This window comes from Zalophus californianus, chromosome 2, assembly GCF_009762305.2.
Source record: "Zalophus californianus isolate mZalCal1 chromosome 2, mZalCal1.pri.v2, whole genome shotgun sequence".
NCBI lineage: Eukaryota > Metazoa > Chordata > Mammalia > Carnivora > Otariidae > Zalophus > Zalophus californianus.
In genome coordinates, this window is record NC_045596.1 from 34,180,868 (window position 1) to 34,194,527 (window position 13,660).

General features: G+C 39.8%; 1 protein-coding gene across 5 annotated transcripts in view; it reads left to right on the forward strand.

The window, feature by feature from the left end:
* The window catches only part of LIMCH1 (LIM and calponin homology domains 1), a 321,291-nt gene that overhangs the window by 30,341 nt on the left and 277,290 nt on the right, over nt 1–13,660 (forward strand). The gene's annotated exons all lie outside the window — the stretch shown is intronic.

The following is a 13,660-nucleotide window of genomic DNA, read 5'->3' on the forward strand; positions in this document are numbered from 1 at the left end:
TTGCTTTTGGGATGGAATTCTTTGTTTATCTAAACTTAGTTCCTATAATTCTAAAGTAACTACATAAGGAATTTTCGCTGCATTTCCAAAACGTACTCTGCCAAAATTGGTTCTGTTTTACGTCTTATTGACAGTTTGCGATTGAACCCGGCCAGCATTGCTGGGGGAGCATGGTTGAGTCCCTTGTTGAGGTGTGTTCAGGAATGAACACTTCCAAGAAAACCCTAGTTGTGGCAAACTGATGGAATCAGAAGTCGGGTTCTTAGGTTACATTTAAGCCTCCCAATGAAAAGGACTTTTTATTTTACTATGAAACAAGAATGAAATATTTGTTTGCTTTGAACTGTTCAATTCTTAAATTTCATATAGGAGGTACAGAATAAAGACCAATTGTGGGCTAACCCTAATCTGAAAATCTCTATCATCCTTCTCTGCATGCTGGAAAAACTGTGCACTTGTTCCCTTGGTCTTGGTATTTAAAACCTTTGGATTTCCTGAGATTGGTAGCACAAGGGAGTGTAGAAGTGAAAATGCCAGGGAAATTATGGCTCTTCTTGATCTGGGATTGTAGGGGCTTCTGTGACTTTTAATTCAAGATCTTTATTATGAGTCACCTTCAGGTTCCCCTGGAAATCGCATGTGTCACGGAGCACCTAAATAGCTCTCTCTTGGTTCTGTAATTGGGAAGTATTTAGGGCGGGGCAGATGATGCAGAGAGCATCTTTTGTGGTTGCAGGAATCAGAGTGCTTGGAGACCTGGCGGCAGGTCGTGGCATTTACATGCTGGGCTCAGGGCAAGGGCACTGCCTGGATCCAGGTCAGAAAAGAAACTCCGGAGTTGGCATGAGCAGTTCTTCTGAAAATCCGTGCTGACTGAATCATGACACTGAACTTCATAGCCTCGCTTCTTTCTCTGGACAAAAGGAGAAGCAGACTGCTGGATGTCAGAAAAGCCAAACTGCAAATGCGTTTGAAGATGCTATTAATGCACTGTCAGCATAAGACAGGAATTTTTTTTTTTAAATTTGAACTCTTTATTTAAACATTTCAATAGCATCTTATCAATTTGGTGGCAGCAAAAGAAGCACTACCAAAGAAAAGTATTTTGAAAAGCATTTACAAAAATACCGTGCACAAACTCCTATTCTGCATCTTTAAAAATAAATATTCAAAATATTTCCACCCAACTCCCAAATTTAGTTTTATATAGGAAATTTTGATTTATATATTTATCCTGTAATATCTGAAACATCTGTATACATTTTACTCAACTTAACTGCATAGGCATTTATTTAGTTCCAATTCTAAGAGTGAAAAAATGCTACTTTATGTAGTCGAGGACAGTTGTGCAGTACACATAAAACCCCAGTCAGCACCCTCACTTTCTGTTTCTGAAAATACAGTGTTTATGAGAACACCGAAAGACTTAACCCAATAAAACTTAAATAATTTTTAAAACATCTGTAACACTTTAAGTGCCTTGCAAATACCTCATTTATAAAGTCTGCTCAGTAAAATAGTCTAAATATTAAATATATTAATTATAAACAAAACGAGTCTCCTAGGAATTGAGAATGGCCGACAGTTGTAGTAAGAGGCAAATCCCAACTAGAGCCTATGACTCCCTATGACAGGAAGTACCAGGAATGTGTTTCTTACAGGTCTAGCACCTTTGCCATTCTCAGTTTCTCAGAAAAAAAAAAAATGGGGGAGAGGGAAGAGGAAAAGTTTGCCTATGTTGTGTGATTGTTGGGCATCAAGTGTTAATTTTAATTTTTTTTTTAAGATTTTATCCATCTATTTGAGAGAAGAGAGACAGAGATAATGAGAGAGGGCACAAGCCAGGAGGAGAGGGAGAAGCAGACTCCCCACTGAGCAGGGAGCCCCGTGAGGGGCTGGATCCCCAGGACCCCAGGATCATGCCCAGAGCTGAAGCCAGAGGCTTAACCAACTGAGCCACTCAGGCGCCCCTAGTGTTAATTTTAGTAAAATAATTTTATTTGATTCATTTTGCAGCTTACCTTGTAAAAAATAATTTGATATACTATTTTCTGTTTTTTAAATGGATTTTCTTTATCGGCTGGATCAGTAAAAATGAACATACTCAGTGGCTATATAATTATTTTCACACTGGACTTTTAGAAAGAAAGGAAAAGGAGCACCTGGGTGGCTCAGTCGGGTAAGCGTCTGTCTTTAGCTCAGGTCATGGTCCCAGGGTCCTGGGATCGGGTCCCACATCGGGCTCCTTGCTCAGTGGGGGAGTCTGCTTCTCCCTCTCCCTCTGCCTCTCACCCCTGCTTGTGCTCTGTCGCTCGCTCTCTTGCCTTCTGTCAAATAAATAAATAAAAATCTTAAAAAAAAAAAGCACAAAGAAAGAAAGGAAAAGATACTGCTCTATTAAAGTACTTCTTAGTGGCTAGGTCTCGATTTCCTTCTCTTACACTTGGGTATGCTTTTATGAAAGGCTTGAGTGTATTTTTCTTCCTGCTGTAGTTTCCTATTCCCTCCATTCTTCCATGCAGCAAATATTTATTGAGCACCTATTATGTGTCAGGTACTTTTCTAGCTCCTGGGGATCCCTGTCTTCAGGGAGCTTATATTCTAGAGGGTAAAGACTAAATAAATGAAAGAGGAATATATATATCAGACAGTGCTGAGTGCTATGGAGAAAAAGAAGGCAGGGCAGTTGAGATAGGGCATATTGGGGGTGGGGCTAGGCTATGTATTTAAGGTGGTCTCACTGAGAAGGTGACCTCTGAGCAGAGACCCAACAGGAACTGGAGAGAAGCCACAGCAGCCCCTGGGAAAGGAGCCGCTCTGGGAATCGGATCCCGAAGGAAGCCAGAGTGGGGGAGGACGTGAGGGAGAGGAGGAAGCAGCGATGGGAGATGTCTTGAGCGAGGTCACGGGACCAGGTATGGAGGCTCTCCTAGATCAAGGGAAAGATTTTGGATTCTGACCTGTGTGGGTTGCATCCTAATGTGATTGGGGCACACCTTCTGCCCCACTGTACTGTCCCCAGTGGTTTCACCATGCAGACATGTGTTAAAGTTTAACAAAGCAAAACAACAAACCAAAAAACAAAGTGCACGATGCAAATGATTGAAACCTAGGTGTCTATTTCTATTAAAACACTCTTCTTTCTGTGTCATTTGCTGGGGAAAGCATCATTTGCTGCTACTGACCTATTTAAATACGCTGAGCTCAGTGCCTCAGTGCCCTTCCCAGACCGATGTACTGAACCCTCTGCAAGGATAGGAGGTTGATACATTGTTTTGTGACTGTATTGTATGGTTTTGTGGTTGTGTGTCTGGCTTTGATGTTCACCAGCATCAGGGCATTTTTGATGTTCACCTGGATCAGGGCGTATATTTAGAAACATACCTGGGGAGACAGGTATGTTTTTGGTATGATGCTGATTGTGGTTGACTCCTTGGCATCCAGTCCACCCCACCCCACCCCACCCCGTTCACGTGGTTGACTCCCTATGTCCAGTCTTTCCCACCAAAGCCAGTCACGGCTTTCCTTTGTTCCTTGCCAGGGATTGGTTACAGAATGGACATGGCCACAGTTGGGGGGGGGGTGCTTCTATGAGGTGTTTCTTTGCTTCTAAGAAAGACGCAAAGAGAAGGTTGTCTTTTTGCCTCTGGTCATAGCGTCTGTATGTGATGCCTGGAGCAGCTGCAGCCATCTGTTTGCCACCCTGACAGTGAAGTAGGTACTTTCTGAGCTATGGAATCATCCATCTCTGGAACCCATCCACTTTGGGCTTTTTATGGTGTCAGATAATATATATCCTTATTGTCTGAGGCAGGTTTGTTTGTTTACTTCTTTGTTTCCTTTACAGCTGAAAGCATCCTAACGTATCAAGATTTGTTAATTCTCTTCTGGCAGCCCTCTGCAGAATACTTTATATGGATTTACACTTAGTATTTTCCAGTGCTGCTTGGCTTGCTGGACTCTCAAGTTACTGAAATAATTTGGAAGATTAAAATGGAAACATGGTTATGTTAAATTGCCTTTGTCTAATATCTGGAGTTTTGTATATGGGAATTTATGTAGTTTTTGTATATGTGATAATTTGAGTGTTTAAAGAGCTGAAAGAACTCTTGAGACAATATTAATTTATTCTAATGATCATTAATTCTTTAGTTCTTTAAACATCTGAACTGACAATAGTAGAAATATAAAGGTAAATTTTAAGACATACACCTATGCCCATATGCCGGATTCTTTGGGAGCTCTTCTCACATAAACCCAGATACTCAAAGAACTTAAAGATATCATTCAGGAGCTTCGGATTCATGCCTTTATCCCATTCATTTACTAAGAGTATTCATAAGCACAAGTGATACTGGCAAATTGAGACACCTGTATGCCAGGGTTTTAAGGTGACCACAATGGAAGCCTCATCAATTTCTGTACTTTTCCATCATCTGACTGAGTTGGATGGATTAGGAACATTACTGCTTTATTTATTTTGAAGCATTATTTTTGGTGTTTTGTCCTAACTCATATATCTCTTTTGGTAATTATAAAGGCTTGGGAAGGAACCTTCTCTGGTGGGGAGTGAGCAGGTAAGATGAAAAGTTTGGCTGCGACCCTGGGAAAATGCTAACAGTGAGTGTCTTTTCTCAATCTGAACTGAAATCTGAGAGGTTCCGAGTTTCTGCACAAGGTAGCTTTGTGCATATTTCTCTGATTGCTGAGTCTGGAGTGAGCTACCTGACAGGCTTCTGATAATCAATTCCACAAGACTGGAATTCTCTTTTTCTTTCAAAATCTTACAGGAAAAGGTGAACAAAAGAGCGTGAAATAGTATTCCCTCCTCCAGTATCCCCATCCCAAGCACAGCGTGGCTGTGGGATCCTGAAAATACTTCAAAATTCTCTCTCTCTCTCTCTCTCCTCCTTCTACCCTGAATGCGGCAGCAAGCAAACAGCCCCAAATGCCTAGCGGGAAGACAGTTCCTTTTTTATTTTGGCAAAATCTAGCAACTCTTTGTTGTATTGCTGTCCGCAAAGGTAAAAGGAGAATTCTATGAAAAGATTTTGACTAATTAACATTTACAGGGGACCCATCGCTGTGCCACCATGTGATGTGTTATTTAAGCTTTGCCAGAGATAAATTAAAATTTGCCTTTTGTCTCCTTGCCTGCTTAAAGGAGAAAGCAGACCCAGGAGGTGTCGTTATAAAATAAGGAGGTCAATTTTCACGTGAGTCTTAATACAAATCAGTCTCATTACTCTGTCTCATTGTTTCTGCTAACAAACATGGTGTTTTCTACGATACAAACTCCATTATTTATTTTCTTGTATAGTGAGACCGCTCAATGGGATGAATAAGAGGGACACCACCCCTCCCCCCCAACACAAAATGGAGAGGCTGAAGGGGGTGGGGGAGAAGGGAGGGAATGTAGGAGGAGAGGAAATAACAGAATTCGTGGCCTGGGAATGAGGAGATGGAACAAGTGGAGGTGCGTTAGTTAAAATAAAACAGGGCAGTTGTTGGTGGAGAGAAGGAATACAAAATTTTGCATGTAGCTGGTCAACTATGTAGATTTCAAGGATGTTGGCTGATGGCTAATGGATGCTTGTCATGTGGGCGCCCATACTGGTAAGAAGCAAGACTTTGTGCATGTTGTTCAGCTAACCTTCCTCTTTAACTGTCCTGTGGGGTGGGTTTGATTTTCATTTCCATTAATTTTTTTTGAAGGGAGAGTTGAAGCTCAGAGAGACTACCTTTCTTAAAGTCTCAGGAGGTAAGTAATAAAATCAAGATTTAGACCAAGGCTAGGCCCCTAATGGCTACCCGATCCTGCACTTGAATACTTGAGGAAATAAAAGAGAAAACACAACTGAAATCACTTTGTATTTTTTAAAAAGCCAGAGACATAGAAGCATAACATTTTAAAGTTTAAAAGGTCTTTAGAGGTGAGTTTATAAGAGAGAAAGCTGAAGTCCAGGAAGAGTGTCCTAAAGCTCTTAAACTGGTCATGGAATGAATACCTTGGGAAAATTTCCACCCTTGTATTTCAACTCTCCAAAAAGGATAAAATGCATATTCTACCCTCTCAATTTCCACCCCCTCCCCCAGCTTGTTGTTCATTAGGAATGTCAGGGCAGATATCTATTTTATTATTATTTTTTCAGATGTCTATTTTAAATTAAACCCTATCATGAGAAATGCTTGAAGAATTGTGTGAACTTGGCAACTCATGCTGAATGTAAAGCTGGAATGTAGTAAATTTTCCTATCCCATATCCTTTGTAATTTTTTCTATGTTGTCCTCAGGTAGGGTGCGAAGAATAGAGCTCTAGTATACTTTATTTAGGAAGTGTAGTATACTGACAGAATTGTGCTATAATGCTGCCAAGGACTCTAGAATATCATTGAAATATTTAGTGTTTTCTAGATAGATCTTAAAATAGGTATCAGTAGAAAACAAAATTTGAAGTACAGAAAATTGAACCTAGATTGTCAGCTCTAGGACATAGTTTGGTGAGAATGTGGGAGATTAGCCACAAATCACACTTTGCACCTTGAAATTTGCAACAGAAATTTCAAACCTAAATACATTCAAGTGTTCTTTGAGCCCACTTTTTTGTTTCATTAAAAAAAAAAAAAAAGACCTATCCAAATGCTGAAAGTGAAATGAGTAGGAATTAGGTAAGGATGAAATACTTCATGTTGATGATTTTATGTAGTTATCATGACCTGTTTTCTAAGTCCAAAAAATAAATAACCCAAGTGAATCAAGTCTAGGATATTGGACTGAATGCTATAAAAATGCTTCAACTGTCTATCAGATGTTTTATGACTAAATTTTCTCCTGCGGTAAGGGTGGAAGATGGCATTTCTTACTTGATTTATAACATGAAATTCAAGATGTAAAGAACCGTGTTACTCTATTTTAAGGGACCCACTATTTTCCGGTAGTAACCCTGTAACCCCCGAACTCCTGCCTTGATCCTATATATTTTCCAATCCAGTACATTTCCGTTGATCTATTTGTATGTTGAATTCCCATGGCAAGATTCATTAATCTCATTAATTCCATGGCCTTGCCAACGGCCAGCAAGAAAATTTGGAATTGCAGTAGATTCTGTTGGATGAAAAGATGGAATGGTGGGAAACCCCTTTCTATTCTGCCCTCCCTCCCTCCTCCCCCACCCCGTCCACATACTCTGCTTTAAGGAATATCATAAAAAAGTTGATTTTGAATATTTGAGATTTAATGTATTGGGGCAACTTGGAATGGGGTATAGGAACAGGGCAAGTGGGAATGATTTTATGTGCTTGATAGTGTGTCCCTGAGTCAAGATAAGCTAGATTATCCTTCAGTAACAAACTATCCCAAGATCTCAGTGGTTGGCACAATGGTCGTTTTTTTCTCACTCGTGCTATAAATCCAATATGGCCTAGTACCCACACTGACAGAAGCTTCCTCCACAGTGTCTCATACACCACCACCCTTACTATGGGAAAGGAGAGTAACTTTTTTCCAGAAGTGCGTCCTACAGGATGCCCAGCTGCAGAGGGGGCGGATAAGAGCCAAGGGACCATGTGTGTGAACAGGAAAGTCAGAAACCCATGGCAGCTCGTTCCCTGCCTTTCCTTGAGAATGAGCGAGATCAGTGCAGGTTAAGGTGGGTGCAGTACCAGCCACATGAGCCCAGTGCGGCCCCCCTAAGAGTGGCTTCTTTTTAAAATCCTGAGAATTCAGTAAACCGATGTTGCACACAGAGGCAACGGCTGCATAGGTGATCCTGGGGCATGTTTGTCCATCCATTCTTTTCTTCATTCCTTTGTTTCTTTATCCCTTCAATAAATATTTGTTGAGCTATCATATATCAAGTACATAATGTAAGCCTTGATTTATTTGTTTTCTTGATTTTTATTTTACTTGTGTACTCTTTGGTGTTTGTTTCTTTAACACATTTTTACTGCCTTATCAACTTCTTGTATGTGTGTTTATTTTGAATCTATTATTTTTTAACTTCCTTTGGGGTATGAACCTGATCTGTTTTCTTTACCATACTATCCTTGTGTGTTCCTACTACATATTTGATAACCAAGGAGTCAGCATGGTGTATTGGTTGTATTTTCTCTCAGTGTTTCCATGAAGCAGTTTCAATTAAAAAAAAAACAACCCAAATTTATTAACATTTCAATTAGCATCTTAAAGTTTTATCTATAACATAATTTTTCCCTTGCTGTTTTACCTATCGAGTCAAATGACTATTATATGTCATTCAGGTCACTCAAAAAACCTGAATAATAAGTAAAATTATTTTAGGGGAGTGGTGTTTTATTTATTTATTTATTTATTTATAGATTTTGTTTTTATTATTTATGAGAGAGAGAGCATGAGCACAAGCTGGGGGAGGGGCAAATGGAGGGGCAGGGGGAGGGGGAGAAGCAGGCTCCCCACTGAACAAGGTGCAAGACTGGACTGGGCTCAATCCCATGACCTTAGGATCAGTACCCTGAGCTGAAGGCAGACTGACTAAGCCACCCAGGCACCCCATAGGGGAGTGGTCTCATTTAGACAGTGAAACATGACATAGTCCTGGAGTGCAGCTAAAAAATTTTTTTTCCCCTCAGTAATCACTGTCCTCTTGGTTCATTTTTGCTTAGTCTACTCCATTTCTCTTTCATGGTCTGACTTATAATGTGATTCTGTAATTTGTCTTCCTCAGAACTGGTTGAGCATAGGAAATACCTTACTTATCTTTGTAGCTTGTCAGCTCTGGACCTCACACAGTACCTTGTCCATAGTAACTGCTGGATAAAACCTTGTTAAATGGATGTGATTGTCATCATCTACAGTGGTTGAACTTTTCATGCGATGCGACGCTAACAACAGGCTCACAATTATTTAACACAGAAAGCAGTTGCAGAGCTCAACCCAAGGGAAGGTGGGACAAGGGAGACTGCACTGAAGGTTCTCTGTATGGAATGTTCTAGACTATCTAGATTGTCTTGATGTGTTCCAAGGGAGCAATTTTTTTCACTTTGCCTATATAGAATTAAAGTTTCTGAAATTAAAACAACAACAGAATCCCCTTTATTCTGATGAAATAAAGTCTCTATCAATCACTTGAACTTTCTTTTTAGTAACTTCCTTATCTTCCTTTCAGGAGGGTGGTTGAAGTAAATTCTTCTGGGACCAAATCCAGTGTTTCCGCCTTGAAGAAACATAATTAACTGACATTTTAAAAGCTACTTTATAGACCTGTTCTGACTGTAGGCAAAGAATACTACTTGATTTATAGTTTATGAAAAGTCTACTTTTAGAATTTGTTTAGGTTTTATGGTAGCTCTTTTAATTGATTCAGTAAATTTTCTACAACAGCCATGTGATGTCATCAGGAACTTGACTTTTACTTCTTTATACTTGGAAGCCTGAAGCACAGGAAAATATTTCACAGTGAACGGGAAGGCTAAGCTTATGTGTACAAGGAGAAGGTAACTGGGGATGATAGCTATCATTTATTAATTTCCCTCTTACTGTAGAAGCTAAGGGTTTGGCCATTATTGAAAAAAAAAAGTTATTGAAATGTCAAGGATTTTGTTTTGTGACTTGGATTCTCTGAAGCTTTGCTCTACAAGAGTCCAACAGTGGATTACGGTGTCACGTTCTGAAGACACTGGCAAAATTTTTGGCATTAAAATTTTCAAAAATTGCAACAAAATACTGGATAATCATGCCATCCTTTGGTGTGCATGGTAATTTATTCACCTGAGCTGAGGCAGGGTATATGTTCACTATAAAAGATCCCAACAAGGTTACAATTTTAAGTGTCAAGAAGATTCTCCCGGAGTTACTGGGCTTTAGGAAGTATGGTTAGGAGTTTGTGACACTTGTTCATAAGCCCCTGGCATTCTTTGCAGCTCAGGAGCGTGGGCATGTGTGATCCCTGTGCTTCCAGGCATATGTGACTATCACTGCTGGGTGTTCCAAGATGTTCTTAGGGTCTCATATGTCAGTTCCAGTTGATGTGCCTTGTGGCTTTGGGATCCTTTAGTGGAGCCCAGCACCACTTTCATGATACTGGGTCCCTCCGGCTTTCTAATAAAGAGGCTTTGTGTTGGTCCTTGTATTGGTTCTTGAGATTTGGGTAAAAGAAAGAAACTCCTTTGTAAGTCCAGATTCCCCACCGGGTGCTTCCTGTTGTTCTCATCATCCACATGGGGAGTCCGGGAGTGGGGGGCAGTGTCCATAGGTGACTGGTGTCAGTGTTGCCATTTGGCCTACCCATGCCCTCTGGGAAGGGGCCAGGCTAAGAAAAACAAAACAAGATGAAACCAAATAGCCCAGGTCTAGACTTGAATATTTGAGTATTTGAAGCCATTAGCCAACGCTGCCACTTTTCCAGGTTCTTAAACTCTAGGCTGCTAGTGTTCTGAGTGTTTCAGTTTGTCACTCAGCTGATCCACTAAGTGCATATTGCTGGGCTTAGTGTAATTGTCATTAAAAAAAAAAGTTCCTGGAAATAATACGAACAGGAAGTATTTATAAAGTTATTGGCCTGGCATCATTTATACCTCCTCTTACTCAGTGTCTTGTCCATAATTGGTGCTCAAAATATCAGGTTGAATGGATGAGGAATGCATACTAGGCAGATTTACTAATAGAAAGCAATAAAGCCAGCAAGGGGCAAGTGTAAAGGGATCAGGAGACTAGCCTGGGAATGCTTTAAGGAGTCAAAAAAATTAAAAAGCTCTCTGGGTTGATGAAGTCTGAGAAGGTTGAACAGAGATGGCTGGGTTGGAGCACAGAAAAAAAAGAATATGATTTTCTTGAAGTTCTCAGTCTGGGAATTGTTCTCTGGAACACTGAAAAGCTTGTGGAAAGGATAGGGTTTGGAATTAGACAGAATTGGGCTCACACTTATTGGCTGTGACCTTGAAAGACTACATAGTGCCTTTGGTACATGTTTAATTGGGATAACATTATACACTGCTCAATATTATCTTGAGAATTAATAATACATGTAAAAGTGGCTAACAGCAGTGCTGTACATGTGTTTATCCGTGTGTGTGTATAAAATTTCATTTTATGACTTATCAAGTGCAGCTTGGTGCCACTCTCCAAGTATTTACTCATTTAATCCTCATAGCAACACATTAAGTTGGTATTATTTTTCTGTTTTTTTCAGATGAGGATGCTTAGGTATTGTCAGTCACATAACGTGCCCATAGTTGTGCGGTGCATGAGAGACAGAGCTGGACTGTGAACCCAGGTGAATCCTCTAGATGAGCCCATCCTCTAGATGCTTACACCTACAATGAGACCTTGAATTTGAGTTCCTCCCATGGATGTCAGTGCTGGTTAGCCTCTTACACTGAAAATTACATAGGTTGCTACTGAGTTACTTTCATTGTCGTCAGGTTGTCATTCATTGTTGTCAAGTTGTCATTAACCCTCCACCCCTTTAAAAAATACTTAAGAGAAATTTTATGGGTTAAAGTTTTAGTATTTACTGGTTCTCTTACTCTATCAGTCACTTAGCCCCTTAGCCTTAATTTCTTCATTGGTAAAATAGAAATATTATGTATCCAAGCAGATTGCCAGAACAAGTCAATGAGAGAATGTATATGAAAATAGTAAACTGTAAGGCCCCAGAAAAATGAAGGGCACTATCACAGTACTTAATGTGCTGGTCTTGATCTAATGCATCTTTGTTTTCCTAGCGACAGTGTATAAAGAAGTGTTATATTGGCTGTTATTAAGCATCCATGATATCCTTAAGCACCTATGATATTTTAAATTCACTTCCAAGTCTCATCTTACACAGGGATTAGGATTTAAACTTAAAAGTCAGTCTCTAAGGTGAAAAATGTATATAGTAAAAATTATCCCTAAAATACCTTAATGTGCCCGCCTTCTCAGTTGAATTAGAATGTTAACTCCAAGGACTTTGTTGCTTTTGTTCACTGCAATATCACCAGGGACTCGAAGAGTAATCAGTACATACTTGGTGAATGAATGAATAGTTGACTTGCATTAAAGAGCCAATTTCATGAAAAAGTGAGACCTTTTAATGCTAGCATCCCATTTAGTGCAGTAAAGGGTTCATCTTCAAGAAATCCCCATGGGAATTTCCTTTGTGGCATCTGTATAGTTGAATTTCTGTAACCTAATGTAAAGATAATAGGACTCCGCGGTGTATGTTTCTGTGATTACAACAAGCTGCCCAACATCTATTATTATCCCATTTCAGAAATGAGGAAATTGAGACTCAGTAGAGTCAAGAAATACAGCCAGAGCCTCCCTGGGGCCCTCAAAATACATTCTCATGTTGAAAATGTTGGGTTTTCCGATCTTCCTCCCGCAGCGGAGGATATGGTGTCTGTTTGCCTGCACTAAAGTAGGGGGTAAAGGGGAGGTAGGACAAAGTAGGGTTGTTCCTTGTGTGATTCTCTGGAATCAAAAAGCAACAGGTGTTACTTCCACCTGAAATAAAATCTTCATTCTTTTGAGCCCTTTCTTTAACATCTGTGATGGTTTAAGCTTTTGGGGGTTCACTTTGACTATACTGAAGGTAAATTTCCAGGATGGGGCAGTTATTGGCCCAACAACTATTGCCGTGGAGTCTTCTAGCACTTAGATTAGTCTTGATGTTTCTGATAAATTCCAAGATGATCAACAGTTTGGTCTTGGAATCAAGGCTTTTCACTTTAGCTGCAGGAGCCAATGACCTCGAATAATTTATCTGCATCAGTGTCTTGATTAAAAGTATTTTATGAGGGGCGCCTAGATGGCCCAGTTGGTTAAGCTGCTGGCTCTTGATTTCAGCTCAGGTCATGATCTCGGGGTCCTGGGATTGAGCCCCACATCTGGCTCTGTGCTCAGTGGGGAGTCTGCTTGAGGATTCTCTCTCCTTCTTCTGCCCCTCCCCGCAAACATGTGCTCTTGTCTCTCTCTCTCTCAAATAAATAAATCTTTAAAAAAAATTTAAAAAAGTATTTTATGAAATTTACTACCCATGACTTGGTCAGCACATTGATTGTGTATGGATCAGCAAGCAATGCTTGCTTCATTTTGAGGACTTTTTCTTCCAGAAGCTTACATAAGGACTTTCTTACTTGACTTGAAATTCCATGATATGACTTCTTGTTCCTGAATTGGTGCCAGGACTTGGCTTATTTCTCATGCCAAATTAAAAAAATATTATTTGTAAGGAATTACATTTGACTCATTATTACTCATGAGCACCTGAAGTCAATGGCTTGAATTTTAAGTTAGTTCATTAGGAAATATTCAGCAAACATTTCTTGGGACCCTTGGGGGACTAATCTAGGGGATTAATGGAGCTAGTAGAGTATTTCCATTATGACATTTCAGATTTGAATGATACTCCATTGAGGTGAGTCAGAAAACATATCCAGTGATAACTGGATTGATATTGGGTGAATATTGACTGATTTGATTAATCTTTAAAAATTTTGGATATCCTTACTATAATTTAAAAAGCTGTCATTTTTGCCTAAGTGGGGAAGAGTGATGCTTTGACAGCTGTAAGCTGGTGGTGTTTTTATTCAGAAATTGTATTGAAATTAACATACGGGCGGTTCCTATAAATGATGTCATGATACAGTAACACTGTATTAATCTTTTAGAAGTCTATTCTTGGCTCTTTTACCCAAATAAT